Source organism: Microcebus murinus, chromosome 27 (genome assembly GCF_040939455.1).
Source record: "Microcebus murinus isolate Inina chromosome 27, M.murinus_Inina_mat1.0, whole genome shotgun sequence".
Taxonomy (NCBI): Eukaryota; Metazoa; Chordata; class Mammalia; order Primates; family Cheirogaleidae; genus Microcebus; species Microcebus murinus.
In genome coordinates, this window is record NC_134130.1 from 740,512 (window position 1) to 746,630 (window position 6,119).

At 44.5% G+C, this 6,119-nt stretch overlaps 1 long non-coding RNA gene across 1 annotated transcript; it reads right to left on the reverse strand.

The window, feature by feature from the left end:
* Positions 1-154: 154 nt before the first annotated feature.
* Positions 155-6,119, reverse strand: LOC142860988 (uncharacterized). The gene is made up of 3 exons (XR_002222584.2): positions 5,925-6,119; positions 2,931-3,048; positions 155-1,180 (listed from the first exon to the last, which is right to left on the reverse strand). It is a non-coding gene; the product is annotated as an uncharacterized LOC142860988 (long non-coding RNA).

Genomic DNA, 6,119 nt, shown 5'->3' on the forward strand with positions numbered 1-6,119 from the left:
GCGATGACTCCAGAGCTTCGCGTGGAACTGGGGTTGAAGGAAGAGCGGGTCGGTGGCACTGATGGGGTCGGGGATGAGGGTACTTGATGCCAGGAATAGTGACTTTTTTAGGACGTGGATGTTGGGAGGTCGGGCTGCAGCTATGGAAGGTGTAGGGGTAGGGGAAGGAGGCGCGAGAAAATGTTCAGAGCGTGGCCAAGACAGTTCAGGCTGAGAGGGAGGGACACCCTGGAGGGGATTAGGCTCAGGCCGCATAGTGGGGCCAGTCTGAGTATGTCGAGCAGACCCAGAGTGACTGGAGCTAGTGAGGGAGTTAGGAGGGTCCAGAGGAAGGGTTGGAGGCAGGAGTTAAGGGGCTGCAGTAGGCATGTTGTATGTGTCCTGTCAACCTGAAATAATGGAGAGGATCAGAATGCAGTTTCTTGGGTTTGTTTTTGTTTTTTACCTTTCAAACGAAGGCATAACAGAATCCAGTTTTAAAGAGTTTATTCAAGCGAGAAGTTGTGAATGGCCATTGAGGAAAACACAGACTTCAGAGAAATGGGCTCAGTGCTTGGAAGCTAAACGTTTTTGCTTACATAAGCAGAAAACAAATAAATCTATTATAACATTTTCTCTACAAGGCCGGTTTATGAGTTACAACAATTTGTTCTTTTCCAAGCTGCTTGTTTTATTTTCTTTCAGAAGGTTTCATTTCCTTCTCAATTTAATGCTAAGTATTTAATACTCCATGTTAAGATGTGACAGCCTTGAAATCCATGTGAGAAATGTACAAGGAAAATTAATCTATAATTGTTCCTACTCAACAAGGTTCTGTTGCCCACTGCATAGAACAAAGCCAATGCACTGAGGCAGCAGGGGTTGCAGTGGAGAAATACTTTCATATCGTATGTAGGGTACTGAGCAAAGAGGAGAAATTTTTTCTCACATCTGTCTTCTCCCCTGGAATTTTGGAGTCAGGGTTTTTAAAGATAGTTTATGGGACAAAAGGCTAGGGAACTGGGTTGCTGATTGGCTGGGGATGAGCTCATAGGGTTGAAGAAGACAACATAAACTGTCTTCTTGTGCTGAGTCAGTTCCTAGGCATAGGGTCCCAGGACCTGTTGAGTCAGTTCCTAAGTATGGTCTCTGGTCTGGTTGGCATCAGTTGGTCCCCTTGAACCCAGAGTCTGGAAAATATCTGAAAGACCAGTATTAGGTTTTACAACAGAGATGGTAATGTATAGATGTGAATAGGGAAGTTACCAATCTTATTATGATGGCAAGGGATATGTGACTCCTAAGGAGAAAGCAACTACAGGAAGTCAAGCTATGGAACAATGGCTGGTTAACTTTCAGCCGAGCCTGTACTTCTGTAGAAATCAGATGTCTACCACATGTCTTGCCTTATGGCACCATATTACATTAATATAGTGGAGTTCATAATAAAGATCAATAGTGAAGAGAGAATTGGTCTTCCTTGGCTCCCCTTAGTCATTTATAACATTTTACAAAACAGTGTAGGTAACGAAGAAGGCTAATCTCTAACCAGAGAAACAAAGGAGCCAGGTGACTCTGACCCCATAATCACATTGCTTTGAAGCTCCAAATAATTTACAGTTCCACCAGCTTAGATTTTGAATTACTCATTCTCTAAGAATAAATAAATTTGATGCTGGGCTTATTACTTTTGTTTGCGTGTTTTTAACATTTTCTCACATTCTGTGTCTATTCTATGTCTGTTCTCTTAGTAGACATTATTTTGTCTAGTCAGTGCAAATTACCTTAGATTTCTCTTGAGATTTTTGTGCTGATCTTCAGTGTTATGGTCTTTACATTTTTTTCTACAAAAAAACTATTATAAAATTATGAAAAAATTGTTAGATTCTACATTTATGATCCCCTACAACTGAGACACCAACACCCCACTATCGCATTTTCATACCTGCTAATCACAAGACCGTACACCTCCCAGCTTATCTATTTCAAAAAGCTAAGATAAGCAACATTTCAGCATCTTATCCAAGGCAGTTGATCCTACCACTTGCATGCTCATAACACCAGGAGAATGACCCATCATGACCCTTTGCTGCACTATACTACTCTACTCTTTGTCCCAGGAGGGGTTACCCTGCCATTTTTAAATCATGTAATGTAGATTTTAACATGATTTCTTGGCCGTGCACCATGGCTCATGCCTGTAATCCTAGCATTCTGGGAGGCCAAGGCAGGCGAACTGCTGGAGGTCAGGAGTTCGAAACCAGCCTGAGCAAAAGCGAGACCCTGTCTCTACCATAAATAGAAATTAATTGACCAACTAATGTGTGTGTGTATATATATATATGTATATATATATATATAGAGAGAGAGAGAGAGAGAGAAATTAGCCAGGCATGGTGGCGCATGCCTGTAGTCCCAGCTACTTGGGAGGCTGAAGCAGGAGGATTGCTTGAGCCCAGGAGTTTGAGGTTGCTGTGAGCTAGGCTGACACCACAGCACTCACTCTAGCCTAGGCAACAAAGTGAGACTCTGTCTCAAACAAACAAACAAACAAAAAAAACCATGATATCTTACTAAGCCCACACACCCTCCACATTTAATGACATTCACTTACCTCATGAATTATTCCTGTCACTCTCCATAAAACACCAGGAAGACCTACCCCCAGAGAGATAGCCAGAGAACTCTTCCTCCTGTGCTGTCTCCCTGTCTTGTGCTTGAGTATAATCCCCAATAATAAAGCCAAATAAAGCCATGTCTGGGAAAACTTGCTTGGCCTCATGTCAATTTCTACTGCATAGAGAGCCAAAGAACCGTGGTCAGTAACACAGCCATGCCTGATGTATTCACAAAAGTATTCACTGTCCACATTCCACACCATGGAAGAGTACTGACGAGAAAGAATTGCTTGTTCTCTAATTCACTGAGTGAAGGAATACTGTCATCCTTACCTATAGCTACCAGGTTCCTGAAGGCTTCCCACATCACATCTCTATAGAGATTCTTCTGAGAAGGATCCAGCAAAGCCCACTACTCCAGGGTGAAGTTCACAGCCACATCTTCAAAGTCCTAAAACATCCCACATATTCAGAATAAGATTGGTGAGATTGACAGCAGTGGGGACCTATATTGTACTCATAATAAGAAATTTACATGATAATGTAGACAGCAAACATTTCATGACTTGGTCATCACACTCTTATACTCCATATACGGTCACTTATTCCCATATACCAACTCTGACGCTAGAATTAAGCTATTGGGTAAAGCAACTGCAGAGTAGGAAAACATCTTTGTGGTGAATCCAGAAAGAAATATGTGTTACCTGGGTTGTCCTTAATGTCTCTCTGTGCAGGGGTCTGTACCACCTGTCATAACAAAGTTCTACTAATTGGCATGTAGACAAAGTTAGCATTAGCAATCCTGAGAGTGCATGAATATCCTTGAAAATGCTTGTTCACAACGTTTAGTCTTTGATAGTCTGGAAACCAGATTTTTGATGACACCTCACCAGCCTACCTGATAACAGAGCCAGAATTTCATTGAAACAGAAACCCATAAGCAGAAAGTTTTGTGAGAAACAGTTCAGGAGTAGGAAAATCTAAATGATAATTGATGAGTTGCTGAAGGCTGAACGGAGTATAAGGTTGACAAGTAGAAGAAAATCATCAGCCAGACGTGGTGACTCACACCTGTAATCCTACAACTCTGGGAAGCCGAGGTGGGAGGATCACTCAAGGTCAGGAGTTCAAAACCAGCCTGACTAAGAGCGAGACCCCTGTCTCTACTAAAAATACAAAGAAATTAATTGGTCAACTAACAATATATAGGAAAAATTAGCCAGGCATGGTGGCACATGCCTGTAGTCCCAGCTACTCAGGAGGCTGAGGCAGGAGGATTGCTTGAGCCCTGGAGTTTGAGGTTGCTGTGAGCTAGGCTGACACCACAGCACTCTAGCCAGGGCAACAGAGTGAGACTTTGTCTCAAAAAAAAAAAAAAGAAGAAGAAGAAGAAAATCATTTACCAAGAAAATCAGATATGATTTATCAATATTAAAAATATGTACACCAGAGGATATTATCAATCCAGGGAATAGGCAACCCATGAAAGTGGAAAAAATATGGGCAAATCGTGTATCTGGCACAGTCTAAATACAGAAAACATATGAAGAACTACCAAAAAAAAAAAAAATCAAACACCCCAAATTAAAATTTTAGCAAAGATGTCAAGAAAGTGGAACCCATTTTAGTGACCAAAGAAATGTGAAAAGGGTAAAATTCTATGGAAGAGAATATGGTGGTTCCTAAAACATGAATAATAAAATTACCATATATAATAGCAACTCATTTCCCATTGTTTACATTCAATTCAAAAGAAATGAAAGCAGAATCATGAAGAGATGTTTGAAACCATTGTTTGCAATAGCCAAGAAGTGGACCAACCCAAATATTCATTGATGGATGAATGGATAAACAAACTGAGGTAGACATATACCTTCAATACGATATTATTTACTCTTACAAAATAACATACTGATCCCAAATTTTCAGACAAAGCTTAAATACTCTCAGCCAACTGCCAACTGAAGACTCCCTAAACCCACCTGAGACGTACAAGCCCCTGCTTCAAGATAGCCTGCCTTTTAGGCCAAAGCAATGGATACTCTCCATGCACTGATTTATGACTGTACCTGCTATTCCTGTTTCTAAGAAATGTATAAAACTGTGAAAATTTTAAGTCTCAACCCCCACAGGCTGACTGAATGGACTCCCTCTGACTGAATGGACCCCTTTGTGGCCAAAGGAATATCCTAAAATTAAATTGTCTTCCAGGAGGAGGGAGGTCAGACATGCCTTATCATGCCCCTTTCCTTCTTGGAGACATCCATTGTAACCCACTAACAGGCCTAAGGGTATGCAAGACAACCTGCACGTCCTCAATTTACACAACCAATCTATGTCCCAAGGCTTATCTCTAGTAAACAGCTCCTATGTTGAAACATTCCAAGCCTTTAGACAAAGCTTCATGTCTTTAACCAATTACAAGCCAAAAAATCTTTAAACCCACCTATAACCTGTAGCCCCCCCCTTTCGAGATGTCCCACCTTTTGGGGCCAAACCAATGCATGCCTCCCACGTATTGATTTATGACTTTTCCTGTAAACCCCCCCCTCCCTGAAATGTATAAAAACCAAACTGCAACCCAGTCATATGGAGTCCACTTGCCCAAGGCCTCCTGGGAGTGGCTGCGGGTCACCGTCCTCAAATTTGGCTCAGAATAAATCTCTTTCAAATTATTTTACAGAGTTTGGCTTTTTTCCATTGACAATACCAAACTGTAATCCTATCAACTCGGGAACACTTACTGAAGCCTTCTAGGTCTTCCTCCCCACCCCACCCCCGACCCCATCCCCGTCCCCACCCCCCCAGCCTCAATCATTTATATTCAGCTCAGAATAAACCTCTTTAAATTATTTTACAGTTTGTTTGTTTTTCCATTAACAAACCACAAACTACAAAGGCAGAGTTTTTCTAATTCATGAATAGATGTTCGCTCAAGTCAACTTACTCATTTCTAACAGTGCTCCAGTTTAATTTTTAACGGCAGAAGGTAACAACTGGGGACCCCACCAGACAGCAACCCCGCCCCACGCGCGACCCCACACGCCGAGGCGGGACCCTCCCGCCGTCACCGCACAGTCTGGGGACGCGGGGCCGCCCGGACAGGGCGCCGGGCCGGGGTCGCCGCGCAGGGACCGGACAGGACGCCCGGGGGCCCGGCTGCCGGCCCGGCCCCACCCCGCGGGCCGGAGGGACCCCGAGGGACTCGGGTCCGCAGTCTCCGGAGCCGACCGCGGGGAGACCCGGGTCCAGCCACAGCCGGTTCCGACCGGTTCCAACCAGCGGGGGCTCCGCGTCCGGGGACGCCCGGCCCCGCACGCTCACCATTTCGGGCGACCTTCCAGGTGTCCCGGCGTCTTTTCTAGGCTCCCGCTGCCAGTGCGGGTCGCAGCGCGCGACAGAAGCTACGGCGGAAGCGCCTGGAGCCTCTCGGAGCACCTGAGCCCGGCCCGAGCGCGGCGGGCGCGACAACCCGCCCGAGACCGGAGAGGCTGGAGGTCGCCGCCTCCTTCCCGCGGC